Source organism: Silene latifolia, chromosome 9 (genome assembly GCF_048544455.1).
Source record: "Silene latifolia isolate original U9 population chromosome 9, ASM4854445v1, whole genome shotgun sequence".
Taxonomy (NCBI): Eukaryota; Viridiplantae; Streptophyta; class Magnoliopsida; order Caryophyllales; family Caryophyllaceae; genus Silene; species Silene latifolia.
In genome coordinates, this window is record NC_133534.1 from 18,390,036 (window position 1) to 18,408,937 (window position 18,902).

Here is an 18,902-nt window from a genome sequence, read left to right on the forward strand (position 1 = left end):
GATTATAGATGGGTGTCCTATTGATTCTTAGCCATTCATGGGGACCTTTGCAACACTGAGCTGATGTACGATGGGAACTGCCTGACGACGGTGACGGTGGTGGATGTGGATAGGTATTGGCTGAAAGTGGTAAGCAACAACTGAAAATTATGTTTTTTTAGTGAGTTTGATTGAAGTTGGACTTCTCTTATATTGAAGGTGGTGGTTGTTTTCTGCAGATTTAGTGTGCTTGACTTGTTCTCTCTATTAACTTCATTTTTGGCATACTTGCCAATAAATATATTCCAGTAATAAAGCAATTTCACTCGCCAAATTACAATATATCATTTGTACCCTGCTCGGTTAATTGTTCTGGTAGGTGTGTAAGACAATGATTCATTCTCTTTAGAAGTTCCAATGGATCGGTTTGTTTTAGCTCGTGTGATTATTCTGGTTGTATATAAAGGAAGATGCGGTGTCCTATCTTTTGTACTCAATTTGACATGATGATCATTGATCTTTCATGGGTTAACTGGTCAATTGTTATGTTTTTTTATCTTCTTTTTTATTTGATTGCTTATCTTACTTCGTTATGCATCTCTCAAATTTATATGTGATAAGTTAACATGAATGAAGAGTATGTTTTTATCAATTGTCACATAATGTTTTTTTGAGAACAAGAAAGCGACAATTGAAGTCTCAACCAGGTTGTTACAACTACAATTGTAATAAACCGCACAAGTTAGAGAGAAATGGCCATTTAGACTTGAATAATGTATGAATACAAAACCCAAACTCTGTCCTTTTAAACTACCTTTCACTTTCTTTAATACCATTCCTTTTGAGCTATGTTTTTAAAATGAACTTGATGCTCATTATTTATTATGGGTAGTTTATATGGTTTGTGAAACTGATTGTATTAGTTGGAATTCTGAACCGGGCTATGCATGCTTAGATGTGGTAGTTCATTTTGTTAATGAAAGTTATGTATTTGTGCTTATAATTAGGGGGTCTCTCTTTTACAGAGTATGAGGTTCATATTCATGGCCACAGCTAAATTTGGTTATCTAATTATGGTGTTTTTAGACAGATTAAGTGTGTTGATAATATTGTGTCTTTAAGTTTGTATATTTAGTCGAATTTTCACTTATTAAGCTCGCGCAAGGTGTTTAGGAAGACAACATCCTGCGTCTGTATTATAGAACGAGATAGTTTGGCAATACTAATACAATTAGTCGGGGCCTGCCTCATTGGTAGTGAGTGTTGAGCCTTAGTGTATTCTTATAGTGAGAGTGTGACAACAGTTGCCTGATACTCCCAAGGGAGCAAAGGGTGGAGATATCAACTTAGGAATTTCGTATTAGTTGGATTATTATTCATGTTGTGTTGTTTATCATGAACTTTCAGAATTTGCAACATTTATGCACTTCCGATATGTGTATATTATCATCTGAGCCTCACCATAAATACATGCGACTTATGTGTAGGAACGAGAGGGCTACCTTGACTACATCGAGAACAAATTAAGTACTACTAAGCTGTAGTGGGTGCTCAAACAATTCTCTCTAATCTAAACACAAAATAGTCAATGGCTATCTTGTCAACTTTTGGTACGCTTCTGTAACCGGTGCACACTTTCAACCCAAGTATAAGAAGAAAAGGTTTCAGAGTTAGATAACCCAAAAACAGTTGTACAAAAAGCTGGATTGGAAGTAAAACAAGCAGCTAATTTTTGGATGTAGCAGATAGTTAGTATATGACTACTAGACAAACCTTAAATTTTGTGTAGAAGTGGCTATCTTTTCTGCAAATTACATACATTACTCACTTTGTCCCGTCTTAATCCTAGCTAGCATGTATCATCGTGCCTTTATTATGACTTTTCAGTGTTGCACACTACGCTCAAATTCGTGGCCTTTCTTAAATACATCATGAAATTCTAAAAATATAGAAGCGGTTCAATGAATGTAGAAGCAGAAGCATAGAGCGACAAAAATATTATTAATCATAATAATAAAAATAATGATAGAAGAAAAGATGCATAAAAAATACTTTAAAGAAAACTTACCATCAAAATTTGCGATTGTTGGCTGGAACAACTGCATGCATATAATCGATATTAAGGAAATAAGGAATGATCGGCAAAAACTAATTGTTGAATATAATGAAGAATACCGGTTTGATATGATTTTTCCATTAATTAAATTAGTAGAGATTTAGAACTATTCGGTAAAGATAAAGAAATTGAAAAAAAATGAATGAGAAAATATATTGAAGGGGATGATACAGAATGGGAATCACTACGAAGATCATTCAATATATTTTGGGCAATAAAATATCAATTATATCTTCAATGGAAACTTTGTGATTTTCTTTCCTATTTTGGTCAATTGTGTGAAGTTGGGCGGGAAAATAGTTGATGTGAGTAGGACACGTGTCAAGTGGTTCCTCTATTATACTAATAATAGATAGATTTGGGGGAAAAAAAGGAAAATATGGGGAAAAAAAGGAATAGTAAAGTAATAGTAATTTGTTGTATTGTTTAAGTTGATAAGGGTAATATGGGTATTTCAGATAAAATGTTACTTCAAGAGTCGGAAAATATAAAAATCGAGGCTCGAGTCAATTATACGGTGGTAATTGGGGAGTATACGTGAAAGTGTGGAGGTTATTTGTAAAAACAGAAATACAAGGTGGTTATTCGTAAAAATACGCAAATACAAGGTGGTTATTTGTAATTTTTCCTTATAAGTATTAACTAGTTTAGGACCCGTGCAAAAATGCACGGACATATATAATATAAATTTTATATATAAGTAAGGTTTAAATTCTTAAGAGTTATAACATTTCTTAACTTCGAGTATACAACATCTTAATTATATAATTTTTTTTCTTTTAACATGGAAAATATATATGTATATGTTTAATTTATAGAGTGGCATTCAATCGTTTGAAGCATAAATAAATTTTCTCTAATCAATATAATAATCTACCGTATATCCGTATAATTGTTTAAATAATCATACTACTATTTTTTTGAGTTGGGATCCTCTCTCACAAAACCATTTTATATTGTTTTTCTCATTTCATGTGCTTTTTCCTTTATTTTTTGTACTAAAAGATGAACCGTTGGATCCTTGGATCGCGGCGAAATAGAATCTACGCCGTTTAAAGGAAATGGACCCTCCATTTCTTTTAGGAAATGAAGAGAATCCCAACTCTATTTTTTTGGTGAATTAACATGTTAAACGTTAATCCTGAAGAGAATCTTAAATCCTAGGTGTATATCATATTTGCACCGGTGTCTATATCTTTGAAGTTAGAATCCATAAGACATCATATTAACTATTTACATTAAGTTCGTCTTTAGTATGATTCTAGACCAGATCGAATAGACCGTGGTCCGGACTATGAACCAAATTATTGTAACAAAGATCTTTAAAATCTTGTGAGTAACAAATATTTCTTCTAATTTGATAGTAATATTTTGTTATATGTTATTTTGATCGGATAGTTGTAATTTGTGACCTTTTTTTCATTTCAACTATTCGCCCATATTTCTGTGAATGTAAGAAGTTTCTCTTTAAGTTGTTGAAACTTAGAACATGTGATTAACTTGAAGATGTTGTACGGAACCCACAAAGCTAGGAATGACATACTCCTGAAACAGTAGTTATTAGGTGAGACGGTCTTATACTCTGAGACGGTTCCATTGCGTATAAATCAAACTCATTTATTAACAATAAATGAATAGTTTTCTTATAAAAATGGATTGTCTCACAACTCTAAACAAATCATAGAAATATGATATCATGTGGAATTAGTACTTAACCATAAAATGTAACAGCCCTCTAATATAAAAATACCATATTTTTTTGCGCATGCTTGGTTCTCGTTCTTTATTATTTGAACGTCAATGAACTTAATCTCGTAACCATATTACTCAGAAGTCGGAAAATAAGTAACTTGATTTGAAACTTCAGTAGCAATTTTGTTGTAGTGTAAAACCAACTTTCAGAGAATATAATTACCTCATAAACAACTCTACTCGGAAAATAAAGTAATCCTTTTAGGAAGGATATAAGGTGATCATACTGGTAATATGAGAATATCTATGTTATAAGAATACATATTTTTTTTTCAAAGGAATAGACTTCCATATATTTTACAACCAAAGGTTACATAAACTGCATTAGACATTCCAAGAATGCTAATCAAATAACAATTGAATAAAATATCTGAGATACAGCTTTTGAGTATGTAAAATTGCCGAGTTTTGCTAAATAGCTATTCCATAGCCTTTTGAACATGTGAACTTGTCAAAAGTGTCACTATGGTGAGCTCTCGAGCAATTTATATAAACATGAAAGCTCTGACGTCGTTTTCTTTTTTGTTGTTGATCTGACGTTTATGTCCAAGTTTGAGTGACCAAGCGTGAATTAACGCCACAACTTGTATTAGTACACGAAAATGGCACCCCACTGCACCTTCTCAAGTGCCTTATTACACTTTACATCGAAATAAGATGTATAAGATGTACATATAGACCAAAGCTAGCCACGTCCAAAATCTATGCCTGAGTAAAATATTGTGAACGAAAAGAATAGCATCACTAAGTGACTTATCTTTGCCAATATGAAACAATAAGCAAGACAATATAACGAAATTCAACTTATTTAAGTAGTTGATAAGTAACTTCACAGATTCAAGGCAATATTCAGGGAGTTAAAACTTCAATATATTACTTTGCTTTCTACCCATATATGCTTCTTATCGTTGAACTACCGTTGAACGATATCCCCTGCTAAATAGTCCATTGTAAGGTCAATAAATCAACTCTTTCTTATTCCGGTAAATTCAAAGCTCAACACTAAAAAATGTTAAACAAAGAACGAAAAACGCTTGAAGTATTCCATTCCTATTTGTAAATTAAAATGTTGTAAAATCGATTAGAACATGGGACTATGACACACGATCAAAGTTCAGTAGGTAGAACACAATTTAAGAAGAAAAAAAATCATCTACTAATAAAATAATTGAGAATTAATAGAATATGGTATCAAAATGTGGAAACTGAAAATCAACAAAGAGTAGCATTTATCAGCACATAATATGCACCGTATTGCATCTTTAGACTAACTAATACTCTAATAAATAAAAAAACCTATCGGCGAACATCTACTACCTTCAAAAATTTTATCAACTACCTCAATTTAAACAAAAATCACACTCCAATTTCTATCTTTTCAATTTCGTGCGTAACCTTTCTTAAATACATCATGAAATTCTAAAAATATAGAAGCGGTTCAATGAATGTAGAAGCAGAAGCATAGAGCGACAAAAATATTATTAATCATAATAATAAAAATAATGATAGAAGAAAAGATGCATAAAAAATACTTTAAAGAAAACTTACCATCAAAATTTGCGATTGTTGGCTGGAACAACTGCATGCATATAATCGATATTAAGGAAATAAGGAATGATCGGCAAAAACTTATTGTTGAATATAATGAAGAATACCGGTTTGATATGATTTTTCCATTAATTAAATTAGTAGAGATTTAGAACTATTCGGTAAAGATAAAGAAATTGAAAAAAAATGAATGAGAAAATATATTGAAGGGGATGATACAGAATGGGAATCACTACGAAGATCATTCAATATATTTTGGGCAATAAAATATCAATTATATCTTCAATGGAAACTTTGTGATTTTCTTTCCTATTTTGGTCAATTGTGTGAAGTTGGGCGGGAAAATAGTTGATGTGAGTAGGACACGTGTCAAGTGGTTCCTCTATTATACTTATATATAGATGATAATGATTAATGATGATGATGATCGAATAATAGCGTTCATGTACGTCACACGCATTTATGAATAGAAATATAGAATTTGTACTAGTTTTCAATGTCTAGGATTTTCTGTTAGATATTATTAAATACGAATATTATTGGGTTTTGTTAAACATATTATTGAATAGATGAATACTACGTATGTGTTTTAAGTAAGATTGTTTTGAGGTGAAATCGTAAGTTGCTAACTAATTAAACGACCGTATTATTCTCTATTGTGTCTTTACATGGTTTTCACCCCAAGTCGTTGAATGGTCAAGCTACTTTACTTCGAAAAACGACCGTAAAGTGATTTGGGTAACCGCCACGCACACCCAAAAAAAAAACATTATCTTGCAGTTGGTAAGAATATTCTTACATTTTATTGTTTTAACCAATGATGTGATCATAATTTAGTACTTCGTAGATGGTTGGGGTTGTAACACCTCCATCTACCAAGGAACCTTAAAAACACCTTCCTCAGCAGATACGGGCATTACCATCTCGGTTGCCCGAGGAATAGTATATCATAACGTCAATATAAGAACTATTTAAAGTTTATTACAAGTTTTAACCCAACAAAAGAAAGATACAACTGATTAACAAACAACTATCAACTATGGTGAGACTACTCCATGCCAAGACTCGATAAAAGACCCGTCCCTCCAAAGCACCCAGATAAGCTCCACATATCAACACTTGCTAAGACTGACTGCTCACCATAATGGATCACGGCAGACACATAACAATAAAGAAACACAGACAACCACACACAAGGTTAGTAACTGAAGAACAACACAACAAACATAGTACAACACAATAGCATCAATCACCAACATCAACACTCCACCAATCATCTGACTAACACAAAGATATAGTCCTGCCAAATTACCAATCGCAACCGGTAATCCACACCGCCAGTGGGGACCGCAACCTTACCACCTAAGCCCCGCTCAACACCATAGGGCGAATAACCCATGTCCATTAATGTGCACATCCCCCTTGTGACGGGAACCACAAGGAGCGAATCAAGGGCGTGAAGCCATTTCCGAAAATGACTCCACTCAGCCGAGGGCGCACCTCACGAACTACAGACAATCACAACCAATCACAAACAGATACTCCACGCATCACACATGACAACTAATCAACAGTACTGAATAGGAAAACTGTTAGAACACACTTGGTTGATGATGCCAAGTTTCATTATGATTTAATTGTTTGCCTCTTAGTTTAATGTTTAGCAAATTGAAGCATCTAATGATAGATCAAAGAAGTACAAAGATAATCAAGATGAAGGACAAATCAAGCATGCCCATAGTCTAGAACAAATGTTGTAAACGAGGTAGTTCAACATATTCTTTTTATGCATAAGTTACGGCAAAACCGTGCAACAGTTCCTTTGACTGTTGCACCATGGTTTCTGGTACTAACGAATGGAGAATTTTCGGGAAAATTCACAAGTGTTTGAAATTCTTTAAAAAGCTTTTCTATGTTCAAGAGGAACATTATTTCAAAACTGAAGAACAAAAAGAACAAAAAGAATATGCTTGCACAATAATTTAAAAGATGCCAATCCCATTTGTGCAAGTTGTTTTTCATGCTAAAAATAGGTCTTATGCTTTTTCCATTTGTGGCAAAATTGTGAGTTCCCATATCTTATGGGAAACACTCCTTCTCTTTGGAAAAACGCAGCCACCTTGAGCCTCTCAAACCTGATAGTTCTTTTATATTTTTTAAATGAAAATGCATACTACAAACTTGTGGATATTAGATTAATGTAGTGTTAAGATCCTTCTCTTACACACTACCTTTCTCTATAAATAGCCACTTCATTTTTCATTTATTGGAAGACTTTGAAAGAGCATTCATTGTAAACACTTTGCAAATCTTTTCAGCATTAAAAGCTTTGTTCTTCAATCATTTGCAAAACCGTTTTCTATTTTTCAAAAGTCTTCAATTGTTTTTCAAAGCTGTAAAATCTCCAAGTATCAGTTCGCTTAACTGTTGCATAAAAGAATATGTTCAATGATTCTCGTGTTTAGGTCTTAATTGTAATCTCCATGTTTTTAAGTGAACCACTGAGATTCTGACTCTGTAAACCGTTGAGATAGAACCTTAAGTCTTGAAGCGGAGTAGCTTTGAGCAAGAGAAAGTCTTGAAGCGGAGTAGCTTTAAGCAATTGCAACCGGAGTAGGTTGGCGAGTTGTTTTCATTGTAATGGTTTAGTTAAGTTTGAGTAAATTTCTAAACAAGCAATAAAATAACGGTTGGACGTAGGCTCCGGAGTAGGAGCTGAACCAATTTTTAAAACATCGTCTTGTTTGTTTATTTACTTTCACGTTCTCTTATCATTCTTATTTTACACGTTAATCTCGCTCTCAGTGCTGTGCAACAGTCTCTCATACTGTTGCATAGACCTGATGTACCGTTTGTGAACTTACAATCCATTAAGTTTCTCAAACTCGTATTAATAGATCTTACTTGTGTTAGTCATTCACCAAGTAAAGGAGAATTTTTTTAAAAAGGTACACCTAATTCACCCCCTCCCTCTCTTAGGTGTTTATCGTTCTTAACTCTTCAATTGGTACCAGAGCCTCGTGCTCTTGATATTGGTTAAAACCAAAGAGTTGATCCCATAGTTATGGACGATTCAAAACACACTAATTATCCCATCTTTAAGGGAGAAAACTATGCCTGGTGGAAACATCGCATGAAGCACTATGTCAAAAGTACGGACTACGAATGTTGGTTGATCATTCAAAATGTTCCCCTCAAGATTGAGGTGACTAATGCCGATGGCACTAAGTCTATCAAAAGTGAGGACAAATATGTTGAGGCCGATTATAGAAAAGTCGAGAAAAACTCAAAAGCCATGTCCATCCTTCAATATGGCATCGGTGAACAAGAGATCAACCGGATATCCGGATGTGACTCGGCAAAGGCAATTTGGGACACCCTAAATCTTGCTTATGAGGGAACATCACAAGTCAAAAAGTACCGTGTTGATCTTCTCATGCAACAATATGAGATGTTCAACATGGGAAAAGATGAGTCAATTAATACTTTGTCTTCTCGTTTCTCTAGTATTTTTAATGACCTCAAGAGTCTAGGTAGAAACTTTGAATCCGAGGATTTAGTACGTAAAATCCTTCGTAGCCTATCTGAAAAATGGCAACTGAAGGTTACGGCTATTGAGGAAGCTAAAGACCTTTCTTTGCTATCCCTTGATGAACTTATGGGCTCACTCATGGCTCATGAGTTAACTCTCATGAAGCGATCCGGTGAAAGCTCTAAAGGGAAAGGACTTGCTCTTTATGCTCTCTCAAGTGATGAGGAGGATGAAGATGACGAGTTTGCAATGTTCACTAAAAACATTGTTGGCATGATTAATGGTCGAAACTCACAAAGGTCTAATAACTATACTAGCAAATGACGCTTTCCCAAAAGAAAGTCTACTTCCACTGTTGGTTGCTTCAAATGTGGTGACAAAGGTCACCAAATCAAAGAATGCCCAAAGTGGAATGCCATTAAGTCTAAAGAAAAGCGTGAGTTTGCTAAAAGAGAATACAAAAGCAAAGTAATGACTGCCATTTGTGGAATGTCTGATTCTGACGAGGACGATGTCCTTGAGGAAGAATTGGATGCCAAACTTAGCATCTCGTCTCAGTCAAGCAATGATGTTCCAAAGTCAACAAAGAAAGAAAGTGTCAAATGTCTTATGGCTCACTCCGTGGACTCAGATTCAGATTCTGACATTGAGGTTGATGGGGCATATTCTGCACCCGCTGACCGAGTCAACATATTGAGCAAGGTCAAAGCTAAAAGACAGCAAGTCAACGTATTTGACAGCCTAACCGACGCATCCTGTTGGCCTGTCACTTGGGTCTCGGCTAGGCAACTAGCCAGCCGGGAGGCAAATCCGCGTACTCACATCCAGGTTCCCTCGGCATGGAGTCAACCAGGCCAGCCGGCCTGCCATGGGTCCCTCGGCCGAGGGTAGAACAGTCTTTTCACCTGCACTGCCACTTGGCCACTACGTGACAAAAGGTGAAAGTCTATAAATACTCCACTTCTCTCATTGAGAAAAGGATCCGAAAACCATCCAATAATCCACAATTCATCTCACAATATAATAATCTGGTATAAACTCCCTTATCTCTCTACAATATCCTTTGCCAAGTAACACATAACTTAATCTCTTTAAGTTTACTGACTTGAGCGTCGGAGTGAGTACGCTCGGTACCAAGCCGAGCCCTCAGTTTGTTCATCTTAAACAGGAAAGAGCGAAAGGAAGAGTCAAGCGAAGACGTCATTCAACAAGCTTACGTGGTCAAAACACTGCTCCGAAATTACACGCGGAACAATTGGCGCCGTCTGTGGGGAATCCATACTAAAAGCTGGTCACCTACCTTACGAAAAAAGAAACAACCAAGAAAAACCATTCAAACAGCTAAGATGTCAAAACAACAAGAAGTAATTGTGAGTGACGAAACCGCATTCTACCAGGATGACGCGTTCCCAAATTCTGAGATCGGGCATTCCCCCACCGGCCGAGTCATTGAGCCGGTGAAGTACGGGATGCCGAGCGAGCCAGAAACACCGCTGCCTGCCGACCTAGTCACTGTCATGGGACATGTGGTCGATGCAGCCAAATTGAAGCTATTCCTGGACCTGATGAGTAGTACACCGATTACCCCTGTCACGGCGACGGGGACGGTAGCGCACCCACAGGTAACCAGGGCCCATAAAGTGACTCCAAATAACTTAACCAAAGTAATACAAGGAGCTGGGCATGCAAGGACGCCGGCGGTGCCCGTGGTGCTAGTGGCAGACCGAAGTCCTTCCCCCACTCGCGGGAGGACAGCGTCGCCGCGACAACAACGAGGCCACCCCTAAAGAAATGAAGAAAGAAGTCCGACTCTCCAAAGTCGGACAACAAGAAGCCCTTCCCGCCACGGGGAGAGAAGCCGGACTAGAGGTGCGAGGAGCCGATCGCCGCGTGTCATTCGGCACGTGGTCAGACAGCCCCTCAGTGCCTATGTCCTCGAAGTCCTGGTGCCAACCAAACTGAAGCTGCCGCTCATATCATACAAAGGGGATAGCGACCCAACCGACCACGCCGAGGCTTTCGAGTCTTACATGTCGGTATGGGAGCAACCCGATGAGGTGTGGTGCCGAGTCTCCCCAACCACCCTCCATGGCATGGCACAAAGTTGGTACAAGGGGCTACCTAATGGCTCGGTGTACTGTTATGCCGACCTAAGGGACAATTTCATAACCCAGTACGCTTGCAACAAGCGAAGGGCCGTGGAGACCTCGGATCTCCTGACTATCCGAAAGGGGGAGGACGAGTCCCTCCGGAGCTACGTCAAGAGATTCGACGCTAAGGTTCAGCAAATCCGTGAGCTGAACACCGAACTGGCGGCCTTCGCGCTGATGAAAGGCCTCCCGAAAGGCGAGTTCAAAAACGAGCTCATCAAGTGCGAGGACCTCAACCTAGACTCCGCCAGAAAGATGGCTGACCGAGCCATAAAGGTGGAGGACTATCACAAGACCTGGGTAGGCCACAGTGAAACTGGGCACCCAGAAAGGAGGAGCCGCCGGGACAACGTAGACGAAGGACGCCGTGACATGAATAGGTCACGGCCTGAGAGATTTAACAGGAAACAGAACTCGGCGGGCACCGAGGGGAGTTCGGGACCATACACCCCGAAGCGGTACATCGGTCTCACCCCCCTGGTCAAGTCACCGGCCGAGGTCTTTGCCCAGAGCAAGAATGAAGGGCAGAAGTGGGCAAGGCCCCCCAAGGCGAGGGGGGACGGCGACCTTAGCCAGTTCTGCGACTACCACGGCCAACCCGGCCATAAGACCGACAACTGTCGGCATTTGAGGAACGCCATCGAGGAGCTGATCCGAAAGGGGGCCCTCAGCAAGTATGTAGCTGGAGGCCCAGAAACAAGCTCCGACGGGCGAACGTAAAATCGTATTCCGAGAATGGGAGTGATCCAGGTTGTCATCGGAGGAAACGAGAACGGTGGGTCAGCTAATGGGCACAAACGGCACTTAAATGAGCTTTACCAAGCCATCAACTTTGTGCCCACCACAGCGACCCCCGCTTCCACCGTCCCCGATATAACCATAGGAAAGCGGGACTACGAAGGAGTCGTTGCCCCGCACAGCGACCCGCTGGTAGTCCACCTGGACATAGCCAACCACTTGGTCAAGAGGTGCCTAATTGATACAGGCGCCTACACGAACATCATGTTCAGGGAGTGCTTTCTCAATCTCGGTCTGAAGATTGAAGACCTGAGCCCCTGCACCAACCCGCTGTACAGCTTCTCCGGAGCCGGCCTGGTACCCCTGGGGTCAATCAGACTGTCGGTGATGTTCGACCAAGCGGACGCGGCTAAAAATGTTTTTTCTGAGTTCGTGGTTATTGATGGTTCGTCCGCCTACAACGTTCTGATAGGTCGGGTCATTTTGAGCGAGGCCGATGCTGTGATGTCCATCTGAGCCCTGACATTGATGTATGTCTCGGACCGGGGGGAGGCACAAAAGCTCGTCTCAAAGGACGAGAGAGACAAAATCGTCAATGTCCAAGTATCTGCCAGAGGGTGCAACATGCAATCCCTCAAAGTGGCGAGGAAATCAGAGAAGGGGAAGAGCCCATCCTTACAGCAGAAGGGCGACAAGATGGACACCAATGTCGGCATGGTCGAAGGAGCCGAGACCGAAGAAGTGGAAATTGACCCAGGGCGCACCGTAACTGTCGGTGTCGGCCTGGAGCCAAAATTCAGAGCCGACCTCCTAGACCTGCTGAGGAAGAACAAAGATGTCTTCGCATACTCAGCAGCCGAGATGCCAGGCGTGAGCCGGGAGGTGATCGTTCACAAGCTGAACGTACTCTCCACCGCTCGCCCTGTCAAGCAGAAGATGAGGAACTCCTCCGCCGAGAAGGATGAGGCCATCAAGGCCGAAGTAGATAAACTCTTAGAGGCAGGCTTTATCATGCCTTGTACTTACCCTGAATGGCTAGCAAATGTTGTAATGGTAAAGAAGTCATCAGGGGCGTGGAGGATGTGTGTAGATTTTACCAATCTTAATAAAGCATGCCCTAAAGATTGCTATCCCTTGCCTCGAATAGATAGTTTAATTGACGCAACGGCAGGCTACACTATGCTGAGCCTGCTCGACGCCTTCTCAGGGTACCATCAGGTATTCATGGCCGAAGAAGACATGCCTAAGTGCGTATTCATCACCATACACGGCACATACATGTATAAAATGATGCCGTTCGGTTTGAAAAACGCTGGTGCAACTTACACTAGGCTGGTGGACAAAGTGTTTCAAGATCAAAAAGGGCGAAACATCGAGGCTTACGTCGACGATGCTATTGTAAAAAGCAAGTCTGACAGCGAGCACTTGGCCGACTTGAGCGAAACATTTTGTTCACTAAGGAAATATAGAATGAAGCTCAACCCAAAGAAATACAACTTCGGTGTCCGGGCCGGTAAGTTCCTCGGCGTACTTGTCAGTGCCAGGGGAATTGATGCCAATCCGGAGAAAGTCCAAGCAATACTGGACTTACCGGAGTCGAGGAATCGAAAAGAGGTTATGACGCTGACCGGGAGAATGGCGGCTCTTACCCGCTTCATCTCTCGGTCGGCCGACAAGAGCACACCGTTCTTTCAAGTGCTGAAAGGGAATAAAAACTTCAGCTGGGGGGAGGAACAGAGTGCGGCTTTCAAACAACTGAAAGCCCACCTTCTAAAACTCCCGACCCTGTCCAGGCCGACGTTGGGGGAGACGCTATATCTATACTTAGCGGTCACCTCGGCCACGGTCAATGCCGTAATTGTAAGGGAAGAAGATACGCAGCAGCACCCAATTTACTTTGTCAGCCATACACTGCTGGCCGCCGAAAGAAATTATCCACTGATTGAAAAAGCGGCCTTCGCCGTCGTCGTTGCCGCAAGGAAACTGAAACCTTACTTCGACGCACATCCCGTAACGGTCTTAACCGACCAGCAATTGGAAAAAGCCTTAGAAAAATTCGAAAAATCAGGCAGACTTATCAAGTGGGCAGTGGAGCTATCCGGCTTCGGCATTCAGTACAAGCCAAGGCCTTCGATAAAGGGGCAAGCACTTGCAGACTTCCTGGCCGAATGCATATATCAAGAAGAATCAAATCCCGGTGTGTGGGAAGTATACACCGACGGGTCCTCCACGGCAAACAGCTCAAGGGCCGGCATCCTTATCACCAGCCCTAACGGGGACGAGTTTGAGTACGCCTTAAAATTTACCTTCTCGGCCTCAAATAACGAATCCGAATATGAGGCGGTGATAACTGGAGTCGAGTTAGCTAGAGCTGCCGGGGCGGAGCATATTGTGTTGAAGACAGATTCATTCCTTGTGACTAACCAAATCAGAGGGGAGTATGAGGCTCGAGACGATGGGATGATAAGGTACCTGGAAAGGGTAAAAGCTGATACCTCAAAATTGAAATCTTTCCAAATACAATGCATCCCCAGGTCTGAGAACAACCGAGCCGACGCTCTCTCAAGACTTGCCAGTTCAAGCATCAAGAATGTCAGTCGAACCGTGCTGGTCGATATCAAGAATGCTAAAAGCATCACTGAGACCGTCGGCATGGTGGGCGACATCGAAGCCGAGACGACGTGGATGACTCCGATAATGAAATTGAAACTTACAAATGAGTTGCCGGAGGACCGCAGTCTCTCGCAGAAGATAAGAAGGATCGCCGCAAGATACTTGCTATTCGAAGGAGAATTATACAGAAGGTCGGTAATAAGACCACTCTTGAAGTGTGTCGGCCCAGCCGATGCGGATCTCATACTGACAGAGATTCACGAAGGCATCTGTGGACATCACATGGGGGCAAGAACGCTAGCCCACAAAGCTCTCCGAGCCGGCTACTTCTGGCCTACCATGCTTGAGGATTCCAGAAAAAAAGACCAAGAAGTGCAAGAATTGTCAGATGCATGCTCCGGTGATACATGCTCCTTCCCGAAACCTACAACTGGTGCTCAGTCCCCTTCCTTTTGCATAGTGGGGGATGGATTTACTAGGACCATTTCCGACGGCCTCCGGAGGAAGAAAGTATCTGATTGTCGCCGTTGACTACTTCACCAAATGGGTCGAAGCTGTCGCGGTACCTGCCAAGACCACGGCGGCCGTAAGAAAGGTGATTTGGGAGAACGTCATAACTCGTTTTGGGCTACCCCAAGTCATGGTATTTGACCACGGCCGAGAGTTTTGGAGCGACATGGTGATGAATTGGTTGGAGGAGCTCGGTATCAAATTTGCATACTCCTCCGTCTGCCACCCTCAGAGCAACGGGCAAGCGGAAGCAGCTAATAAAACAATCCTGAACGGGCTAAAAAAGAAGGTTGAAGATCTAAAGGGAAGGTGGGCTGATGAACTACCCGACGTCCTGTGGTCCCTTAGAACCACGGAGAATGAAGCAACGGGGTACAGTCCATTCCACCTAGTCTATGGGTCTGAGGCCGTCCTGCCAATTGAAGCAGCGGTGCCGACATTCAGAAACCAAACCTTTGACCCAGCCAAAAATGAGGAAGGCCTGAGAGTCTCCCTAGACTTGGTCGAAGAAAGTCGAGACACGGCACGGCTCAACTTGGCAGTATATCAAAACTGGATGAGAAGAGCATACAACCGCAGAGTCCACAAAAGGGACTTAAGAGTAGGAGATCTAGTCCTAAGAAAGTCGGCTGCCACAAACAAGGGAAACGTCCATGGTAAAATGACGGCCAACTGGGAAGGACCCTACAAGGTGGTTGAAGAAATGAGGCCGGGGACATACCGGCTGACAGACATGGAGGGTGTTCCTTTAATGAGCCACTGGAACACGGACAACCCAAGGAAATATTTTGTATAGCGGCGGAGGTGTCCGAGACCGTTGTGGGCACCCCAACGCGTGATTATACCTTATGAAGAATAATCCAAGTTTTCCATCAAAATACTTGTCCATAGCCATGCCAAAGAAGACGCCACGGCCAAAGCCGGGCAGTCACGCCAAATGCAGTTGATACTCGCGAAAGCGACCAACATGCTTAGGAACGTATAAGTACAGTTGAGACGCAAATCTAGCCGCCTCGGCCAACCGAAGGCCCGGCAGAGGAAGCGATCAATATGTCTACAGATACGAACGCTGTCGAGCCGTAACCTCGATTGCCTCGGCCAAAGCCGGGGGCAAGGAGGACACAACGACCGATACGCTAATAGGAACGTATAAGTACAGTTGAAACTCAAATCTAGCCGCCTCGGCCAACCGAAGGCCCGGCAGAGGAAGCGATCAGTATGTCTACAGATACGAACGCTGTCAAGCCGTAACCTCGATTGCCTCGGCCAAAGCCGGGGGCAAGGAGGACACAACGACCGATACGCTAATAGAAACGTATAAGTACAGTTGAGACGCAAATCTAGCCGCCTCGGCCAACCGAAGGCCCGGCAGAGGAAGCGATCAATATGTCTACAGATACGAACGCTGTCGAGCCGTAACCCCGTTTTACCTCGGCCAAAGCCGGGGGCGACGGGGACACAACGACCGATACGCTAACATGTTCACAACGGCGGTTGGGAAGTGCAAATCTAACCGCCTCGGGTGGTGGAGGAAGCGACCGACATGCCAACATGTTAATAAACGTTTAAGTACAGTTGAGACGCGCCTTCTAACTGCCTCGGCTAAGCCGGAAGTAAAAACGAAATAAGCGCTCAATATGTTGAAACGTAAGAAGACAACTTTATTAAGGCAAGATAAACAAACTTTATTACAAAAAAATGTTTACAAGATGAGGCAAGGCAAAGACGACGGCCGTCCCCACAGGGATAGCCTTAACACAACCTACCAAAAGTTTAACAAAAACAAAAAAAGGTACAACAAAAGGTTACAGACATAAAGCTTGAAGCGCCAAAAGGATGTCAGGGAGGAAAGGCTCAATAGTTGGCCCCCGAACAGCTGAAGCTATCTGAAGGGCCGGGTGAATCTGGTGACGACTGCCCGTCTCCCTATGCCTGTTTTTGCTCGCCGCCGGCAGTAGTAGCAGCATCACCATCAGTAGGCGAGCGAGAAGCCGACTTGGCAGCTTCACCTGCCTTTGCCCTCTCAGCTTCCTCCCTGGCCGCCTTCACCTTTTCAGCATGAGCCGCCTTGGCCTCAGCCTCCTCAGCAGCCTTCGCCGCCTTTGCCTCCTCCGCGGCCTTTGCCTCCGCAGCATCCGCCTTCTCATCAAGAAGCCGGTCAAATTTTTGCCACGGGAAGGAGCCTTCAGGAAAGAGCTCTTTAATTACATCCCTGGTAGCATCCTCAGCCCAGTCTCGGTACTGGGCACACATGTCAGGGATGATGACAGTTTGGAGCGTCTCAATGTGCTTCTCCCTCTGAGCAAGGATGGCCTTTGTGTTCCTGTGCTCCTTCGCCTCGGTCAGATGCAGGGGCTTCCATTTTTCCCTCTGCTCAACCACAGCATCATAACCGCCCTGAAGCTTCTCTCTCTCCTCCCGCAGCTTAGCGGCGTCAGCCAACGCAGCCTCAACCTTGGCTCTCTCGGCTAATGCCCGCTTCTCAGCTTCCTCCTTAAGCTTTCGCTGAGTGAGGAAGTTCTCCCTGGTGGAGACAAGGTCCTTCTTCACCTTCTCGGCCTCTTCCTTAGAAGCAGAAAGTTCAAGCCTAACCCGTTCAAGCGCAGGAGCCGCCTCAGCCATGAGCTTTTCTTGCTCCATAATGTGAGCGCCGGCTATTTCATTCCACTTCGCCAGCTTCTTGCACAACCTTGTGCCCTCCGCCGCAATCTGAGCGGGGGAAACCTTCAGGGATGAGGAGTCAACGATGACATTTTGATTGCCCGTCTGCACAGGCCGCTTCCCCAATTGCCGATCCGTAAGAACAGCGGCCGGCGACGGTTGATCAACAAAAAATTCAGACAAAGCATCCATGTCAACATTCATTGACATGTCAGAGAGCCTGTCATCAGGAATACCTAAAGAACCGGCTAAATCCGAGCCGTGGGTTAGATCCGTACCAGTCTTGAACTTCTTGGATAGAGGGCCGGCTGAGTCCTTCTTTTCCCCGGCCTCGGTAACAGCGGCAGCAGGCATTGTCTCTTTTCTCTTATTTGAAGGAGGGGGAGCCTCCAGAACGGTGACCTCCTCCTCAACATCAACGACCACCTGCTCCTTTTGGACCACGGGATTGCAGATTGAGTTGGGGTTGACGCCGTTGCCGCCATAGACGTTGTCTTTGGTTTCCGACGCGACACGTTACTGGCAATCTGCACTTGAGCCGCCGTCACGTCCAGTGCCTTCAGCTGCTGCTCCATAAGTTCGTTGGGGGCCGGTCTGCGATCACGCGGCAAGGCCTTGGGATGCAGCTCAACAACTTTCCCGTTCTCGTCAAGTCCCAACCTCTCAAGGACGGAGACAGGCAGATCTGGGCCAAATCGGTCTGCAAAGGAAACGAAGCAAGAGTTAAGCAAAAGAAATAAACAAGGTTCAAATACAGAAACATAAAAAGCAAAGATGGGCCTCATACCGACCCCACTCACCCTGGCTGAGGGCCGGTATGAGGCCGACGTGGCAGAGCAGCTCATCCTGAAGAACGATCTGCGTCGGGGGCATCCATCCCTTCGGCGTACTATCCCTCTCAGCCTCAAACAGCCTCATTGCCCGCGTTTCGTCCTCATTAAGATAGACTCTGCTGGCGTCCATCTTAAGCTTACTCCGGGAGACATATTTGTCATGCTCCCCCTTACTCTCGCACCACAAATTGACGCGGCTTTGGAAGGACCGGGGCAGTGGATAATCCTCCAGAACCTCGACGTATACCCACCGCCCCTTCCAGTCCTTGCAAGATGTCAGCTTGGAAACGGTAACATAACCCGGCTCCGTCTGCACGCTGTACCATCCCGTGCCACCGAGGGTAGACGACTGAAGATGATGAAGCCGTCGGAACAGGTTAACCGTTGGGGCCTCCCCCTTAAAGAGACAGAGCCACACAAAGCCAATTATCGTCCTGATGGCCAACGGATGCAGTTGTGCCACGGCGACG

General features: G+C 43.2%; 1 long non-coding RNA gene across 1 annotated transcript; it reads left to right on the forward strand.

The window, feature by feature from the left end:
• The first annotated feature begins 9 nt into the window (after window positions 1-9).
• Window positions 10-1,852, forward strand: LOC141602483 (uncharacterized). Its single transcript, XR_012524471.1, has 2 exons — window positions 10-129; window positions 1,467-1,852. It is a non-coding gene; the product is annotated as an uncharacterized LOC141602483 (long non-coding RNA).
• The last annotated feature ends 17,050 nt before the right edge of the window (window positions 1,853-18,902 follow it).